The 21,272-nt window shown below is 36.1% G+C and overlaps 1 non-coding gene across 1 annotated transcript; it reads left to right on the top strand.

Annotated features, from left to right (window-relative positions):
* Positions 1-778: 778 nt before the first annotated feature.
* LOC120089624 lies at positions 779-885 on the top strand. The gene has a single exon (XR_005485297.1). It is a non-coding gene; the product is annotated as a small nucleolar RNA R71 (small nucleolar RNA).
* Positions 886-21,272: the final 20,387 nt, after the last annotated feature.

A 21,272-nucleotide genomic window follows, 5' to 3' on the forward strand; every position in this document is an offset into this window, starting at 1 on the left:
AGACTGCTAAACATTGTTCCTTCCCGTTACCCCCAGCATTGCGAGGAAGCTCAGTTGAGCTCGGCAACGCTCCTTGCGGTCTATTTTTCAGCTTGCCCGCAATTTGTCCCATTTGAATTTCGAGATTTCTAATGGATGTAGCTTGATTCTAAAGCAGTGTGTAATTTTTCTCAATGTATTGCTTCAACAAGCTCTCTAAGGACGAAGATTGCGATGGTTGTGAACTGCTAGCTTGGCATGCACTGGACCGTTATTTTGTGGAAAAAATCCGGGTAGCCCTCCTTTTTGTGCCACAAGTTGAAAGCTTTGTTGTTGATTTTTCCATGCAAAATTTGGGTGGTTTCACCACCCGAGGTTATATATATCGGAATAGGGATTATTTCTTATGAAGCATACTGACTGCAGGTTTATTGGGCATTCTTCCATCAGGTGAGCATCTCCACAAATGACACAACTTGCGGTCGTTTGAGTAATTATGCTGACCTGCCCTTTCTTCGCTCCCGTATTATTAATTGCGATGCCTTGTATCAAACTCATCATCGCAGTCATTTGATTTTGTAGGGATGCGATGGCCCCGTTGTTTGCGTCATTATCTTTTATTCTTAATCTCTGATCGCTTTCCCGCCAATCCTCGTGATTTTTGGAAATGCGATCAAGTATACTCTTTGCCTTCTCGTATGTTTTGTCGAGAAAACCACCAGCGGCCGCTGCATTGGCAGCGGTTTGCAAAGAGGGATTCAATCCTTGGTAGAAAATCTCCATTTGCAAGCAGTCTGGTAAGCCATTATGTGGACAATCTCTTACCAGCCGCTTGAACCTCACTCAGGCATCACTGAGCGATTCGTCATCTTCCTGTTCAAAATTTGTTATTAATTTCCTTCTCCTAGCATTCTTGATTGGTGGGAAATACTTCTTCATAAACTTTTCCACCACCTGTTTCCACGACGTTATCTCCCTCAGTTCAAGAGAATATGCCCATTTTCTTGCTTGATCGCATAAGGAAAATGGGAACAGAGTGAGTCAAACTTCCTTGGTTGAGATATTCGAGAACATAAAAGTGTTGCAGATTTCTATGAAGCTCCGAAGGTGGGCGTTCGGGTCTTCGCCACGCCTTCCTCCAAACCGCCCAGCAGCCTGGATCATCTGCAACATTACTGGTTTCATTTCAAACCTCGATCCATCTAACGTCAGCCTCATGATTCCTGGAGAGAAATCATAGAGGTTAGGTGACGCATAGTCCTGGATGAGTTTATTGCGATCATTCGCCAGAAGGATGGGGTTGGCCATTTTATTATTTGCATTGACGACCCTTGCTTCCGGTTGCTCCACCATTCTTGGTGTTCTCTCTTGTTGTTGGTGGTTGTCTCTTAGTCTGCGTCTGAATATCTTCTCAATCTTCGGGTCGTAATTCGCCAGAGATTGAGAGTCTGCAAACAAATCAAAAAAATTACCGTTAGCACTCTATTTTGCCGAAGTCCTCGGCAATGGTACCAAAAACTTGATGCTTGATTTTATGATGTGAATTATGAATGATATGCGATGCTGAAATTGCATTGTGCACTCAAGTTTCCTTAGCGGAATCCAAGTGTTAATTCCACTGAGTTTCCTGATAAGTCTAGGGTCGAACTCAGGGACTTGTGAAAATAGATTGCGATTGTACCTTTTATGAAAACCCTACGGTAACCAGTAACTCAATTAATGGGTGTGTTGTTGATTGCGTTAATGAAAAATAAACAAATGCGGTGGATTTGAAAAAATTCAGTTGTGGGATAGATGCGCTGAGTATGCAGATGAATGGGTTGAGACGATCCTTAGCTAGCGTTACTTGGGAATGCGTCAAACTATGCGATCATGCTACAACCATGCACAACAAATCATTTTCCAAGGCAAATGCGATGCTCCTAATTCTAGGACGCATGTGTTGAATGCAAAAGTGTCCATAGAGCTTATCCCTAAGTCTCTACTCTTTTCCTATGCGATGATGCAAAATGCATAAAGGCAAGGTGATCACATACAATCATATCCTATCTCTAGGATGCATGCGATGCGTTGATAAAAAACAGTACTTATTCATAAACTCCTATCTCTTGATTATGCGTTCTAATCTGACTCTCCCGAGCCTAGATTCTAACCTGACCTTCCCAAGTCTAGATCCTATCCTTAGACTACTCTCTCGAGTATCTCTAATGGACGAATGAAGCATACATAATACAAGATAATTGCATAGGGTGAAGATTCCCTAGTTGTGCTAGCTAAATGCTTCTCAACCCATTCAACTAATTTAGCTACTCATGCATAAATAACAGAGAGCGAACAAATATAGAGAAGTAGATTCCATTTCAATAAATGAGTGGAGTACAAAATAACAATGGAAGTTAAAGGTAGAGAGCCTGGTAGTAATTCCTTGCTGACCAAGGCTTTTACATTGTAAATCTCTATTCGGTTCCAAAGATGTTCTTGCTTCCGCAGGCGTCGGCCCTCTCTCTGTTCTTGAAGCTTCCGGCGCTCTCCCAAGCTTATCGAAACAACCTGTCAACATCGCCTTCCTCTCTCGCATCCGCCTTAAAATGAAAACAAAGACGTGCAAATTGAAGTATGAAATTTTGAACTGCTGAACGGTGAACCTCTTTTCTAAAGGATGCCCTTGGTATTTATAGAGCATCCAGGGTGAAAGTTGGCTTCTCTCTCATGATTGTACAGATGAGACTACTTTAATTTCTGACTGATGCACCAAATATTTGTCACCAAAAAGCTGGATGTACTTGTGATCATTATCAGCTGTCAACTTAATTCGAATTCAACTGTCATCAGCTTTCTGTCCCATCGCGATTAATTAGTCTTTTACCCAAATGCGCCTACCATGTTACGCTGACTAAGTTGCAGCAATCCTTCTCGGGCGAATATTTTCGAACACGATCACCGCATAGCCTTGCAGTGATGTTGTGCCCAACCAATGATTTCCTATGATCGCAATTTTCGCCTTGCGTTATCGTACATTCTGCACAAAAATACAAAAATCAATTGTTCTAATGCGATGAATGCATATGACCGCAATATTATGAAATTTATGCTTAATAGACGCAATTTAACATGTTTTATCAAAGCAAGCCAGAACTTAGCACTATGATAACGTACATTTCTGCCCGTTATCTGACATCTAGTTTCGCAATGACACTTCAAATGTTTAGGACAAAAGCCACCGAAGAGAGGTCAATTAGCCCTTCTCTGAATTGAGAAGTTCTCAACTAGTCATTAATACCATAACAACTCTTGCTCCTATAACGACTAGCCATCATTAATTTGGTCAAGAGATCATTAACTTACTTAACAATCTCCCAAAAGTGTGACTTGCCATTTTAGGCCCTAGAGATCCACCCCAAGCAGCCAATTCGAACAAAAAAATCCAATTGAGGTAAAACCTAAAGCGACCCTATACATTTATGGAGTTCACTTTGATCTTGACCAACTACACAACCCTTCCAAGGGGGATACACCTAAGATGCCACGAGGGAGTACAGAATGATCTCACAGTGTGAACCAATGACAGAGACCGTAGGACGTGTTGATACACACCCTTCACCCACTTACTATAAACACTCTCTCCGTCCACCTTGATATTGACTCATGCAAACGCCATCCGAAGGGGAATGCTCCTAGGGCACCACGAGGCCAAGCATGAATCTCACGGTGTGAACATTCAGGTAGAAACGTGAGTGGAATCATTGACATCTTAGATACATCTCTTCCTCCCACTGAGTATTTTATAACCTAGGGTTTAGTTTACTTAGAAAAAACACGGTTAAGAATTTTAACTAAGTCACTTTTTAGGTTTGCCCAAGAGTAATATTTACATTGGATAGTTGAAATAACTTTTGATCATTATCCATTAAACTCTTTAACGGAGTCTTTGACCAACTATCGCATGCTTGCAGAAAATTTATCTAATTCACCTTTCTAGGTAGGTTCCCAGGTAGGGGTGTTCCATTTCCGTTAGCTTAAGTACCCTAGCCTAGATAAAACCCGCCTTAGATAAAAGGTCCCTTATAGGTAGATTTAATACAATTTTAATCTTTTATGACAATCAATTTAATCCTATTAAACCGATTTAAATAGATTAAACTAGGTTACCAATCTCATTAGAACTACTGAACTTAGGTCTATCTCAATCCAATTTTAAAACCCTTTTAAAAACATGAATTCACCCTAAGTCCGCATGCAACTCTTTCTTATTGATTTTGGTTCTAATTTCCTTTATAACAGTTATAATGGAAATAACCAAAACGACAATGCAAAGCTAACACATACGAGGCATTCATAACTTTTATAAACAACCTAAGTGTCATGCTTCATGCATTGTTCATCCATTGCTGCCTTTTTCTATAACACTTATACAAATAAGCAATGAACCAAGAAAAACATGCTTCCACTCATCCTTATACTATGATGCTTATAATATAAGATGATGAATGATAATGCCCACTGCATGCAAAAAATATAACTCTTATATTTCATGATGCATGCACATGCTTTCATATAATTTCTTCATGCAATATTATAACACTTATAATACATGATGCATGAATAATTGCACAACCTAAGGTGGGTTTTAAATCTATATATCAAACACTTTGCCACATAAATGCCATACATCACATATATAAAAAAAAATGTTGAACCAAGTAAAAATGCCTCAAAACTACAAGCTAACTATTACAAAAACAAGGAGTCTCCAGTTCAAACAAATGAACTGGGTCTTGAATCGCCCGGGCGAAGCAACGTGTCTCCACTAATCGTGTACCAAACTCCTCTGCGATTGTCTACACGAAAAATAAATGCTTTGCTCAATTGTTTACCTACGCTTCCAGAGCTAAACGATCATTTAGTAATGAATGTGTACCTCTTACTATGCGATGAAGCACGAGGTATGCGATCGTGCAGCGCGCTCCACAACATATGCCTTATACGATCATCTAAACGACTACGATGCGATGAAGCACGATTGTCTAAACAATTGTTGAGTGAGCACCTTCACATCATATACCGCATGATCGTGTAGTCAGTAACTATGCGATGAGCATGCACACGATCATTTAGCGCGTGCCTTCTTCGAAACGATGAGCATCATATGCTCCCACTACAATCGTCTACCTTCAGCATCTACGTGATCGGGCAACCAATGCTACACGATAGAGTAAACGATTTACCCTATTGTTTAGCATTAGCTAAACAATCGTTTAGTAAATACTACACGATCGTATAGAAAAATCTACATGATTGTTTAGTTAAATCCTAACGATCGTTTACCTGAGGCTATATGACACGATCAACACTTGGTCTTCTTCTTCGCTGAGAACTACATCTCCATGCTTCGAAACTTCATCACGAACGACTCGACTAACTCAAACACTTTGTATTACAGACTCGATAACATGTTAATTATGCCCAAAAACATAGGGGCCCTTACAAGTTAACACTTTGTAATTTAAAGAAAGCTTTAAATAGAGGCAATTAACGTGTAAACATCCATAAACTCCATCCAAAAGCGCATTTAACAATTAAATGCAATGCAGAAAACCCACCACGAGTGTAAAAGAAGTTCAAAATTGAAGTGAAATTTGGAATATCAGAACAACCTGGCTCTAATACCAATTAAAGGAAATCAGACATGAAGATTTCCATAAGTAGCGAAATGATTGTTCCAAATTTCAATCGTATATGAACATTAACAATTACAATCACAAATGGAATCAATAGGCTATGTGTAAAACCGACATTACAACATGCTTTTCTATAAGATCGAGGGAAGGAATTAACATACCTTTGAAGACTCATCTTCAACACCCTTGATCATGAACGCTTGAGCAACCCACAAGTCTGCAACACTCGACCGCTCATACACCACGACCGCTACACTGCATGATCACAGCGAACTCAAACAGAATGCTCTCCAAGATCACGAACAATCGGCAGCAACCACACAAACACCACGAACAGCCTCCACAAAACCTTGACTGTGTCAAGTTGAGTATGACACCACCAAAAAGGTTACCTTGGTATTCTCGATGTGAGAATCCAGAAGTGTGGGCTCTGTGTGGACTTGGTTAGAGGATGAGGCTGGAGGATGACAATCATGTAAACGATTTTTCAAGTGGGTGATGTCAAAGTCTATCGTATAGATGATACCCAATCGTTTAAGAGATGCTATGTGATTGTTTAGCTAATCGGCCAGCTGATTGTCTATTGTATAGAAACACTGCATGATTATCTAGTCTCTCCAAGCCATCGTGTAGTAAATCTAATTTACTTGACAATGTTTTCATGAGAACTTTCCGAGAGTGGAAATCTCAATTCAACCACTTCTAAATTTAAGAAAACATTTTTCCTTTTATCTCACAGTTACCATAAAACCACCAAGAACCTCCTACTCAATTGGTTATTAGAGAAAAAGAGATAATTATCCAATAATTAATAATATTATAAATATATATGATAACCAACTTACCATACTATATTTATAACCTATAGTTTTAATTATTCATCTCATGAAACATATAAACCATAGCTTTTTTTCTATTTCATGGCACTTAATGTAAATTTCATTTACATTAATCCTCCACTAGATATATCTCATACATCACACTGATCATATCATATATAATCGAATTACCTCTTGTCAATTTGAACATTTCAAATCAACACCAAGAATTGATTCTCAACTTGAATCCATTGAGCTACCAAGGGGACTTTATGGACCTGTAGCTTGAAGCTCTAACAGTACGTGAATAACAGACTAAACTCTTTAGTCAAGGGATCCACCATCTGTTAACTGCCAAGCACTCCAATAAAGACCGATAGCTAACTCTCCTTACTACATATATATTATGTGTCTATTTTAACCAATCAACGGTGCGATAACCCTTCACAGATCACTCGTAAGTACAGCCCCTGTGGTTAAATGTAACTACTTAAGTACCACTGATCCCTCTAATGAATATAAGTCATAGTCCTGCTATGACTGAGTTCTCTCTTCCAAAGAGAAGCTTTGGCCACTATGTTTAAGCCCCAGAATCAGCCCTTAAGGGAACAACCTATCTACTTACCCCTACTTTGGGGAAAAAGTGAATTTCATCTTGTGTAACTGAGTTCCTAACTCCAAAATCAGATAAATCCCTAAAAAGGTAGGCATGTTGAGTTGGCAATTTGATCATTCTCACCCATACTAATCAAAAGACCGCCCTCAAAGGCAGAAGTTCCTAAAACACTCAAGATTGAGGTCATGTCACCTATGGTCGTTTAGATGAGATGTAAGTCTCCAGTATCAACGACGTTATATACAGAGACGAATCATCTCGTGGTCTGGTCTTATACAAACTCTTTGTATGGGACACCTCCGCTCGCATGTCTCCACATAAATGGTTAGGATCTACCATTTGTAGTAGTTCATAATACTTGCAAACCTCTACAAAGTGGGTCGTATTTGTAATGTCACCAGCATCAGGAATCCCTCCTTAATCCTTATACTACAGACCTATTTAGGTTATCACTTAATGCATGATCCACTTGTATATCTCATATACATGCTTAAGTTTTCATACAATAACCATGAAGCTTTGTTTATTGGATATGAGTAAATACCAAATAAAATAATACTGTTGATTAGTTATATCCAATGGACACAACAATATATATGTAGTGCGAAGAGTGCAACTGTCGGTCTTTAATGGAGTGACCGACAGTTAACGGATGTTGGATAATTTAATAAAAGAGTTTAATTAATTATCCGAGTACCGTTGGAGCTTCAATCTACTGTTCCATAAGGTCCCCACTGTAGCTCAACAGGGATTCAATCTTTGGATTAATTTGAAGTGTTTAAATTAATTGAGGTAATTAATTATATATGATATAATTAATTATAATGTATTTGATACATTACGAGAGGAATTTGAATATGATTCAAATACCAATTATATGAATGAGATTCATATAACTAAATATAAATATGATTTATATTTAGAGGAATAAAATATTTGGATATGATCAAAATATCATTTATATGGATGAGATTCATATAAATGGATTTAATCTAAATGTGATTTATATTAAATGCCATGTATAGTTAAGAGAGAACAAAATCAATAGTTTATATTGTATTTGATGCAATATAAAACTTTAGGCTATATGTAATATTTGATATAACATATAGTGTATATATAATAAAGTAGTTATTACATATTCTATTTTATTAATTTATTTGAAATTAATAAAAGGGAAGGAGTTATAACTCCCTCCCATTATTATCTCAATAACTAACTTGGGATAAAAGAAGTTGAGAGATCATCTTCTTCCAAGAATTCATATTCAGAGAAGTTTTATCTGAAAGAGAAAGGTTCTCTGAAGAAAACTTTCTTCTCATCCTCCCCTTCTCCTTCCCTCTTCCAAGGATTCAAGTAAAACCCACAACTTCTGCTTGAATCCTTTAATCCCAAAAGAGAATACATAGGGTTCTTGCTTGGTAGTGTCCGTGCATGAAAAAGGATATCCGCGAGGAAGGAGTTCTATTCGTGGCTCGTACGAGGGGTTACTTGAGAAAGGTTTGTCAAAGGTGGGGTTTATTGAAACATATTTTCTTAGTAAAAGCATGTTGTAATTTAATGTTAAATGCATATCTTGTGTATGTTTACTGTAAATATTGTATTTGATAATTAATGGAATTTGGACGATCCGCTTCTGCTTAAGGATCTCCTCATGTCGAGATTCCTTCAATTGGTATCAGAGCCAGGTTGTTGGTTTTTGATTCCAAATTCCATTCTTGTATTGAATTCGTTTACAGTACTGGTGGGTTTTATAATCTGCATTGTGTTTATGTGATAAATGTTTGTAGATGTATTGTTGATGGATGTTACAGGATAGAAATCTCAGTTTAAAGGTTTTCTTTAAATTTTACAAAGTTGATTTGTAAGGGCCCCTACGTTTTTGGGCAATAATTTGCAGTCGAATCTGTATTTGTTTAAGTTTTTGAGTTGCTCGTGAGACTTCAAAGAAGAAGGGTTGCATTGTGTTTTGATGGAGAAGACGAAACAAAGGTTTTCGCATCGTGTAGCTAGAGCTAAACGTTCGTTTAGCTTTTGTTATGCGATCGTGTAGAGTTTACTACACAATCGCATAGCATTTGCTAAACGATCGCATAGCTAATGCTATGCGATTGTGTAGAGTTTTCTACACGATCATGTTGCATTGGCTGCATGATCGCATAGGCGCTGACTTGGTAAACGATCGTGCGATATATGATACTCGACGCATCCTTGCGTGCTAAACGATCGTGTAGACTATCATGTTCATCGCATAGTCATTAGCTACACGACCGTGCAGTATATGATACTAGACGCTTTTGGGATTTGTGTCCTAAAGTCTCGTATCCTGTAGTTTATAAACAACTTTGTAAGAACGCTTGTGATGTATAATATATATGATATTTACTTCACTTCCTTGATTTTGCACATTTAGATGTTTTTTATTTTACCACAAACCAATAAAATCAATATCCCTAGTTGTTTTTGTGTAACTTAAGCATGTATGTAGTGACATACAAGTGGATCATGTCTTAAGTGATATCCAAAATGGTCTGTAGTATATGAATATAGAAGGGAAACCTTATCCTGGTAATACTACGGACATGGCCGCTTTGTGAAATTATTACAAGTGTTGTGACTTCTCACAGATGGTCTAATCCTGATCATTCTTGTAGGGGACATGCGAGTGGGGGCGTCCTATACAAAGAGTTTGTATAAGAACTGACCTCGAAGTGTTAACGTCTCATCATATAACTCCGTTCATGATTGAGACTTCACTTCACTAGGATGACCATAGGTAACATGACCTCAATCCTCAGAGGGCGGTTCTTTGATTTGCATGGACGCGAGTGGCCAGAGTGCTTACTCAAACCGGGATTCGTCTGATTTGGGAGTTAGGAACTCAACTTCACAAGATGAAGTTCACTCCTTCCCCGAAGCAGGGGTAAGNCCGCTCGCATGTGTCCACATGAATGGTCAGGATCTACCAACTGTAGTAATTTACAACACTTGCAAACCTCTACAAAGCGGGTCATATCCGTAGTGTCACCAGAATCAGGTATCCCTCCTTAATCCTTATACTACAAACCTATTTAGGTTATCACTTAAGGCATGATTCACTTGTATATCTCATATACATGCTTAAGTTTACATACGATAACCATGAAGCTTTGTTTATTGGATATGAGTAAATGCCAGAATGAAATAATGCTTATTTTATTTATAACAATGTGTATATTACAAACAACGAGACTTCGGGAGAATTATGACACCAATCCCAACAAGTCATTCTCTCTGTAAAAGAAAACAAGAGATTATTTTTGTCAAGGAGTAAAACCCTAGTGTAACCACTCATCTTGAATCCTCACGGTCTTGCCTGAATCAAAATTCTAATAAGAAGTCAGGAAGTGTGGATCGTTCATTATTATGGTAAAAGAGGTAATATTATACCTCATTATTTTCGTCTACATAGATTCTACAAAAAGGAATCAAGGGCAGTTTATTCGTCCATAAACAAAAATGTTGTTCAAAATGCTTTAAGAATCTGATAGGAATGGAGAATGAAAAAAGTGTCAACTCACTGTAATATTGTTTTAACTTCTTTTAGAACTTCTGCTAAAAGAGAGAGTTTTTTTTTTACAGTGATAATTCCAAGCATATGATCAGTGAAAAAAGATACATTATAGATCTTAGGGTTGCAGGGATCTAGTCAAGTCACCTTTGGAGATGGAGTCATTAGCAAGATTGTTGGGAAAGGCAAACTCAAATATCTTGGTCTTCTATCTCTTGATGATGTGATGGTGGTTGAAGGACTTATTACAAACCTTGGTAGCATAAGTCAATTGTGTGACCAAAATTTGAATGTAAGCTTCACCAAAGATAGATGCCTTGTCACCAATAATGCTAAAAAAATTTTAATCATGACAGGTTTGCGCTACGATGATAATTGCTATTTATGGTCCCCTAATCGTTTTAGTAACGTTTGTCGTTTGTCAAGGAAAGATGACTCCTCCATATGGCATAAGCGTTTAGGCCGTATTAGCTTTAAAACTGTCTAGAAAGCCTTAGAAAAAAAAAAAAAAAAACTTTTGTTGGCCTTTCGTGCTGATAAAGGAATCATTTGTAGAGCCTGTCAAGCTAGAAAGCAAATCACAGTTGTTCATTAAACAGTGAAATAGGGGGTTGCGCAATCTGTGCCTAACGAGGTGGCTCCAAAGAGGGTCACTAAATCAATGAGCAAGAAGCAAGTAGAGACTAGCAAGGTGCAGCTGGAGGTGAAGAGATCGAGAATGAAGAATGAATCTAGGATAATGATTTTGTCTTCCAGTGACGAACTTGAGGACGAAGAGGAGATGGAAAAGAAAAGGGAGATTCTGAGAAAAAGAGAAATATTCGAGGAGAACGGGTTCTTCAGCAAGGCAGGCGAGCTCCAACCTTTTATTACCTATGTAATGGCTCACTATGGATGGGAAGCATTGTGCCGGTAGCCTTCGCCCACCAATCTTGCACTAGTAAGGGAATTTTACTTCGAGATGCAGCCTGAAAAGAATGTCTCCATTGTTCGAGAGGTAGGGGTGAATTTCTCTGCCGGTACAATTCATTCCCTTTACAAGGTGTCAGACGAGCATGAGGAGGAAAGTTTTATGAGAATGTATGCTTCATCTGAGAAGCTGGTAAATGATGCTTTGTGCATGGTCACTTTCAAAAGGGTAGAATGGGTTCTTTCCCCAACAGGATGTCGTACACTAAAATCGAGGGACATCAAGGAAAGGTTGGCAATCTGGCTTTATTTTATCAAACATAGGATAATGCCAACCACGCACAACACAACCATTTCTTTGGAAAGAGTTATGCTCTTATACGAGATAAGGAAGACCCTATCTATCAATGTGAGAGGCATCATTAGGCCGAAATTGGTTGAATGCGAACCCAGAACTAGAGGGCGTTTGTTCTTCCCTTCCCTTACTGGCCAATTGTGTGCACTGGTAGAAGTTCTGGTAGATGCCCACGAGGAATGCTGCAAAGTCGAGCCTGCTATTAATCTAGGCTTGATTAAGAGAATACAAGGGAACATTGCCTTTAAAAAAAACAAGTTTTCGACAACCAAGTCTTCTTTAATGACTTCTCCTCCATTAGGGATGCTTCCTCCTACTAATTTGGTACAAACTCCTCTTACAGAGTTTCATCTCCTGAGCCGAAACAAGGGACCCATGTACAAGGAAGTCAGGCTCCTGCCTTTGCTGAACAAACTCTTCCAACACCAATTGCTCCTCCTGTCGCTATGCTTGCTGCTGCGACCGCAATGCCCTCTCAACATCTAGATGGTGTCACTCTTCCTCTGTACATGCCACCTAGTGGGTTACATGGGTAAGAGACTCAAGAGGTTTATATCTTTAGTTCTCGCTTATTGGAAATATGCCGAGGAAAGAAATGATACGTTCAAGAGATTTTTAAGCTCTACCTTGCCTGGCTACTATCCTGCAGTCCCTCTTTTTCCCGACCACATTTTGAGATCCTTTAGATGGAGAACAAGATTCTAAAGTTGATAATGATGGTCTAGCTCATAGCTAGGGGAGTATCACGTTCCATCTCTTGTTTCTTCTTTTCATTATTTCAAACTGTGCACAATTTTCTTTAGGTTGTTTTTGTTTCTTTCCTTGAGTGAGTTAGTTTTTGGATTTTGAATAGAGTAGTTTTTCTACTTTTGCTGAAAATATATTTTGTTGGTTGATTTGAATTCATGATAGTTTGTAAACATGATCTCTTTTGTTTGTACATAGTAGTCCTGATGATAATTAGGGTAGATCTCCTTTCGACATACCTTGCTATCAACCACAAAGTGTACAAAACCAAGAATTTTAATTTCTCTTCATGTGCTATACATCCTTAGGCTGGCCTCCTACATGTTCCAATAGCTTAGCACAATAAAAGAGCTAGTATCTTGTTTTTTTATCCTCTTTTAGGTTTCTTCTTTCAAGTCAATGAGGACATTGCCTATTTTAAGTTTGGGGGAGAGTTTATTTGCTTAGATGTGCAAACACTTCAATCTTGTGTTGTTGTCATGGAGTGTATGTGAATGTCTAGGGCTTTTTAAAAAAAACGAAAAGATAAAAAAAAATAAAGTTAGAATGACACTTCTCCTTTTCGAATGACTAAAGTAGCCAAGAGCGAGCATGACACTTGTGCTTTCTTTTATAGCAAAACGATTCATGGGGAAGATTAGTGTTGCCTAAAGTGTAAGCCTTGCCTGTAGTCAGATGATCCACATGACACCCATGTGGGCAAGCTAGAATGAAAATAAGGAGGATGCTGAGGGTTTATCCTAGGCAGGAGTAAGGAGAAAGAAAAACAAAAGAATAAAGGCCTAGCAAAAATTCAAGTTGAGAGAGGGGGGAGTTTGCACTGCATATTCGATATGGTGTATGGCAAAGCTTGTAGCGCATTAAGGGTCTCACTAGGTTCAATGACTAGCAACTAGGTTAGTTAGGCATGAGTGAGTAGATAGCTCAAGGAAGTTGAGGCATCTGTTGATTGAAACTCTTGTGAGGATTTTTTGGGAGTTTGTGAATATAAAAGATATTTAGATTGGAGACCTCTTCTAAAAGTTATTATCTATTACATTATTCAAATTGAGTAAGCATGCCTTAAGTTTGTGATATTTTCTTGAGGAAAAGAAAAGGTTTATGTTTTGGGGTGTGATACATGTTATGAAATGCATGTTAGGCTTATATTTTCATACTTTTACTTAGGAAAATAGAATTTTGCATGTGTTTTCCCCAATAATTAGTCTTACATTAATAAAATGATTTTACAAAGGTCATATTTGAAGGGATCGAATCTAGCAACGGAAGCATTCTCGTGTGAGATCGCCTTGCATTCCTCGATTTTACATTAAACAAAATCCTTGTACTACATAGAACGAATAAACACGTAAACTAGCATGCTATTGGGGAAAGGGTTAAAACGATTCTTACCTTTGTAGATTCCCCAAGTATAAAAAATAACCCTCTCCAAGGTTCCAATGAACGGATCCCCAATCGGTCTAGATCACAAACAACCCCTTGAACGATCTTGAATGCTAGCACGAGAGTTACCTCGTTATTATCTGGAATTGCAATAGATGGACAGGTGGTATCCAACTATTGGGAGGGAGTGGAGAAAAGTGTTTTGGAGAGTTGAGAGGATTTTATGGCCTAGAGAAAATTCTGTACAATAACACTAAATAGTTTGTCAGAGTTTCTCTGTAATGAGAATTGTGTATTCATTGTATTTTCAAAGGGCCATCAGGAGGTCTTTATATAGAGAAGGGCCAAACATCTTTCCCAATATATTTTTCTTTTCTTTAATTAATTAAATAACACTTATTCAATTAAATAGTACAATTAAATACTTATTTAATTTGCACAATTAAATAACACATATTTAATTTTGATTTTCACAATAATTAAATAACTACTTATACATTAAACCTAATTTAATGTATACATTTAATTATCATATACATCCCATGTAAATGTGCAAAAGCTCTCTACTAATTAATTCTTTGTAAATCTAATTCACTTGAATGAATTAATTTGAATCTTATTCAAATATTACTTTCCAATTTGATTATAGATCATATCCATAATTAATTATATATTAATCACATTAATATATAGTTTCCTCAAATTAATTTGAACAACTTAAATTATCCATCTTAAGTATCCTCTAGTGAGCTAATGAGGGGACCTTGTGGACCTGTAGATCAAAAGCTCCAATGATATGAAATTAATTGGTTAAACTCATTAACCAAGTTAATCAATATTCGTTAATTGTAGGTACATCCCAGTATTCGTTGTAACTTAAACATGTATATGAAGACATACAGGCGGATCATGTTTAAATGATAACCTAAATGGTTTATAGTATATGGATAAGACTGGATACCTTATCCTGGTGACACTACGAGTATGACCCACTTTGTAGATGTTACAAATGTTGTAAAATGCTACAAATGATCTGATCCTGATCATTCATGTATTAGACATGCGAGCGGGGATATTCTATACAAAAGAGTTTGTATAAGACCGGACCACGAAATGATTAGTCTCATTATATAATTCTGTTCATAATAGAGACTTTCATTTCACTAGAATGACCATAGGTAACATGACCTTAATCTTGAATGAGTTATGAACTCCTGCCTATGAGGGCAGTTCTTTGATTTGTATGAGTGAGAGTGGCCAGAGTGAGAGTGGCCAGATCACTGACTCAACAAACCTACCATGGGGATTCATCTGATTGGGGATTTGGGAACTTAGCTACACAAGATGGAATTCACTCCTTCCCCAAAGAAGAGGTAAGTAGATAAATTGATTCCTTAAAGGCTGATTCAGAATCTTAAATAATGTAACACCACACCTTTTCTTGGCCAGAAAGGGGTTTAGTCATAGTGGGACTATGATCTATTGTTCATTAGAGGGATTAGTGGTACTTAAGAAGATAGATGTAACTACAGGGGAAAAACAGTATTTTGGACCAACTGTACTTACGAGCAATTTGTGAAGGGTCATCATACTATTGATTGGTTATATCCAATAGACACAAAAATATATCTGTAGTGCAAAGAGTGCAGCTGTCGGTCTTTAGTGGAGTGCTCGACAGTTAACAGATGGTGGATAAAGTAATTAAAGAGTTTAATTATTTATTCAAGTACCATTGGAGCTTTAAACTACAAGACCATAGTCCCTTGGTAGCTCAAAAGAATTTAGTTAGAATCAATTTTTGGGTTAATTTGAAATGTTCAAATTAATAAGAGGGAATTTAATTATAAGTGATATGATTAAATTGATTAAATTATAGGATATTTGTAATGCATAGTAGAATAAGAGAAAAAATCTAAAAATATATTACATTTTTAAAATATTTGCAAATATGGATGAGTTGACTAGTCAATCTTTGAATTTTTTTTTAATTTTCAATTTTGCCCTCCCTTGTCATATTTTGTTGTACAATTTTTTTTAATCTTTTTATTTTATTTCTCTTCTTTGATTTTTGCTTTTTCCCTCCCTATTTTCATTTTTTCATTTTATTTTCTTTCTTAGTTTTTGCTTCTTCTACTTTTTTCTTTTTATTCTTTCCTTTATCTGATTTTTGCTTCTTTCCTTTATTTTTTTTTTATTTTCGTTCATTTCCTTCTTTATTCCTTTATTTATTTTTCTTTTTTTTTTCTTAAGTTTTTGATTATTCCTTTTTTTTCATTTTCTTTCTTCAGCTGTTACTTATTCCTGTTTTTAATTTTTATTTTCTTCTATTTCTCCGATTTTTGCTTCTTCTCTTATCTTTTTTTATTATTTTATTTTCTTGTCTTTCTCCGATTTTTTGCTTCTTCTCTATCTTTTTCTTTTTCTTTTTTAGTTTTTCTTTCATTTTTCCAGTTTTTGCTTTCTTTTTCTATTTAATTTTCTTTCTTTTTCTTCAGTTTTTGTTTCTTCTCTTTCTCTTATTTTTAAAATTTTTCTTTCCTTTATTTGAATTTTTTCTTCTTCCCCTTTTTTCCACAAGAATTATGAGGTTGAGTTCCATATGCATGACTTGAAAATATTCAATTCATAAGTGACTTAACACCAACAAGCCAATCATCAAGTTTGATTATTATAACAAATAATAAATATAAATAGCAAATGAAATTCTATCAGTGATAGCCACTAATATTTTGTATCATTGATAGCTTAATCTTTGATTATATTTTCGTAGTTAATTGCCACTTGTCGAAATCTATCATTGATAGCCAACTTAGTGAATTTAATTAATAATGTTAAATCTCGAACTAAAATGTAAGTGGAATGCCTAGAAGTTATCACTGATAGAATGTTTATCAGTGATAGAAGCTATCATAAAAAATAAAAGAGACTTATAAATGTTTGGGAAGGACAAGAAAGGGGCAAAAAGGTGTTCAGTGGTTATCAATTATAGAAGCTACTACTAATAGCATGTTACCAATGATAGGAGCTAATACTAATAGCATGTTATCGATGATAGAAGTTATCAGATAACATGTTATCGGTAATAGAAGCTACCACTGATAGCACGTTATCAGTGATAGAGAACTATCACTGATAGCATGATATCAGTGAGATCGTTGATAGCATCTTATTAGTGATGTTATCAGTGAAAGAAGCTATCGCTGATAACCACAATATGAGTGATGTTAGTGATATCGGTGATAAAACTTAAGTGATATCTATATATCGAGTTTCTTTCAAAAGTGATAACCAGTTATAGAAATCTATCATTAATAGTCTTAAGTGTTAATATTTCAAGGTTGATTTTAATTGATGAAAGTCTATCAATGATAATGACTGATAGCTACTATCAGTGATAGCCATGATAAAAGATTATTAGTGATAACTACTATGGTAATCAAAGTTGTTGGTCTTCTTTCAAAGTTGATCACTATTTATAAATCTATCATTGATAACCACTGATAGCCTTAAGTAGTAATATTTCAACGTTGATTCCAATTGATGAAAGTGAATCAATGATAGCTAATAATAATTGATAGCAAATTAAAAGTTAATATTTCAAGATTGTATTAATTTTTCTAAAATTGAAAACTATCGCTGATAGCAACTATCATCGATAGCAATTAATAGAAGCTATCAACGATAGCAGCTAATAGAACCTATCAGTGGTTATCACTGATAGCTACTATCAGTGATAGCTTTTAATTTGAGAAAACCGAGAAGAAGCGAAAAAAGTGGTGGCTAGGCATGGGTTTTTTAATCTTTTACCATTTTTTTTTATCTATATATGCAATTATTTTATCCTTGTACTGCATATTCTATTATTTTGGACTAAAATTCTATTTATGCAACTAGCCCTAAATTATATATGATATAATTGACATAATGTATTTGATACGTTATTGTTTAATTGGATGAATAGATATTTGAATATGATTCAAATATAGTTGTTAAATTTAATATAAATATGATTTATATTAAAAGCCATAAAATAGAGAAAAATAACTATGGTTTATATATTGTATATGATGTAGTATTAAAACTATAGGTGATAAATATAATATGATAAGTTGGTTATCATATTTATTTATAATTATTAATTTTTTTATAATTAATTTCTTTTTTCTCTCTAACCACCTTAGTGAGAAGTTAATAAGTTTTTAGGAATAAAATAAAATATGATTTTATCATTCCGGTGGACAATTTACACGAATTGTGAACCTTCTACACAATTGATTGAGAGCTTATGCCATAGACTTTTTTTACTGCACGATTGGAGAGTATCTATGCGATAGAGTTTTTCCTCCTTCATTCGTCTTCCTCCTCCAAACCACAAACACCCTCTAACCAAAATAGCCAGAACCCAACACTCCTGAGTTCTCACCTCGAGAATACCAAGGTAACTAAGTGGTCTCCTTTTCGTTCGAGTTTGGTTGCTGTTGTTCGAGGAGTTCATGTTGTTTGAAGTGTTCGTGGAAGTTCGAGGGATTAACTTGAAGAAGAGTTCTTCAAAGATATAATCTCTAAACTCTATTTTTTTATTAGAAAGCATGTTGTAATTTATGTTTTGATGCATAATCTGTTTTGTTTATTGTAAATGTTTATCTCAATCGAAATGAGATTCGGACAATCCACTTCCACTCATAGGTTCTTTATAAAATGAGTTCCTTCAATTGGTATCAGAGCCAAGTTGTCTTCTAATTTCAAAATTCCATTTTCTGTATTGAATTTGTTCACAGTTTTGTGGGTTTTAAGTCTTCTGCATTGCGTTTAATGGTGAAATGTATGTGGATGTTGTTTCGGGATAGTTGTCTTTGTTTATGGCATTCGTTTTAAGTTATAAAAGTTAATTTGTAAGGTCCCCTGCGTTTTTGGGCATAATTCTTGCAATCAAGTCTATATTCGTTTTGTTTTTAAAGTCGTTCGTGAAGCAGCAGACGCAAGAGTTGTAGTTCATTTCGATGGAGAAGATGAAACGATGGTCGCATCATGTAGCTTGAGCTAAACGATCATTTAGATTTAGCTATGCGTTCGTGTAGAAGTTTATGCACGATTCTGTAGCATCCGCTAAACGATCGCATAGCTAATGCTACGCAATCATGTAAAGTGTTTACTTGATCGTGTTGCGTTGACTGCATGTTCGTGTAGGCACCCAAGGGGCAAACAATCACACGGTATTTGATACTCAATGCAAGGCATGCGCGCTAAACGATCATGTAGACCATCATGCTCATCGCATAGTCAGTAGCTACACGATCGCATTGTATATGATACTCGGTGCACGCTACTCGATCATGTAGCCTATAATTCTCATCACATACTCATTAGCTACACAATCGCATGGCATGCGTTACTTGATGCGCGTTGCACGATTGCGTGGACTTTCATGCTCATCGCTTAGTCCAATGCTACGCGATCGTTGCTACATGATTGTTTACACTCAACGCTCGTTGCTCAACGATCAGAGGATTTGCTACACAATCAAGCTGCAAGGCTTCAAGACGAGCAGTTCAAGATCTAGTTCACCTGTTCCGAACTAGTTGACTCAAACTTGTGTGTAATAGATTAGCCTGCATTATAATATAAGAGTTATAATATATGCACGCATTATAACTATCCATGCATAATTTATATTATAAATGTTATAATGTAAGGTTGTATGTTAGCATGGAATGTATTTTTAGTTCATTACTTGTTTATAAGAGTTATATATTAGTAATAAATGAATATTGCATGAAACATGGCACTACCTTAGGTTAATTTATAATCGTTATAAATGCCTTATGTATGTCTAGCTAGTGATCTTGAATGGTTTTAATTGTTTCATTTTTTATAAAAGTTATAATTAATGAAATTAGAATTAAAATCAATAATAAAGAGTTGCATACAAACCTTAGGCTTTAATCATCTTTTAAAAGTATTTTAAAATTTGACTGAGATAGACCTAAGATCACGTTTCTAATAAGATTGGAAATCTAAGTTTAATATTTTAAATCGGTTTAATAGGATTAAATTGATTCCTAATAAAATATTAAATATGTAACAAATGTGTCTATAAAGGACCTTTTGGCTAACACTGGTTTTGGCTAGGCTGGGGTATTTAAGTCGATGGAAACGTCATACCCCTACCTGGGAACCTACCTGGAAATGTGGATTAGATAGATTTGTTACGTGCATGCAAATTTGATGGAAGTCTGCTAAAGAGTTTAATATGACTTGAATCAAACTTGTTTAATCATCAAAAGAAAGTGTTGTTTTCTAGCAAATTAAACAAACCACTTTGTTAAAATCAGTAGCCGGATTTTCTAAGTTAATGAACCATAGGTAGAACATTCAATGGGAGGTAAATGGGGTATATGATACTTCAATTAAACCTCTACACGTTTCTCCCTAAAAGTCACCGTGAGATCTATCCTCAGCCTCAAGGCACTTTAGAAGTGTCCCCTTACGGGTGGCATCTGGGTAGGTCAATACCAAGATGAATGGAGAGAATGTTCATAGTAAGTGGGAGCGGAATGTGTGACAACATATCCCTCGGTCTCTCTCATTAGGTTGGATAAAGTGTTTGTGCATCGCCTCGTGGCATCGTAGGCGTCCCCCTAAAGGATGGTAGTTTTGCATAACTCTTTATTTGATCTCTAGAAATGGATAGGGTTGCTTTAGTCTCTTGTCCTAATCGGATTTTCACTAAGGTTGCTCATTAGGGCGGGACTTTAGGGCCTAAAATGAGAAGTTACATTTAAACAGAATTCTTAAGGATATTAACAAATTATGGGCCGAACAATGATGACTATTAGATTTAGTTACAAGGAGTTGTTTATGTCTAATGGTTAAGATTGTCTCATTCCACTTAAGGGGCACTTGATTACCCTGTAGTGACTTTTGTCCTGCCTCACTGGAGCATCATTGCAAAATAGATGTCTCTTGGGGTACACTAGAACTATTTTGCTAAAACTTAATTGGTTTCTAAAAGTGGTTTAATGCAAGTAGACTCATTTAAATTTTTTCTTTTTTCAGCAATTTAAAAAATGGCTACCGCTACTCTTTCTTTACTTGTCGTCGATAAACTGACTGGTGAAAATTACGCTAGTTGGAAAAATACCATTAACACGATATTGATCATCGATGATTTTAGGTTCGTCTTTACGGAGAATTGTCCTCCTATTCCACCTCCTACCGCTGCTCAAAACGTTCGAGA

The sequence above is a fragment of the Benincasa hispida genome, chromosome 10, assembly GCF_009727055.1.
Source record: "Benincasa hispida cultivar B227 chromosome 10, ASM972705v1, whole genome shotgun sequence".
Taxonomy (NCBI): Eukaryota; Viridiplantae; Streptophyta; class Magnoliopsida; order Cucurbitales; family Cucurbitaceae; genus Benincasa; species Benincasa hispida.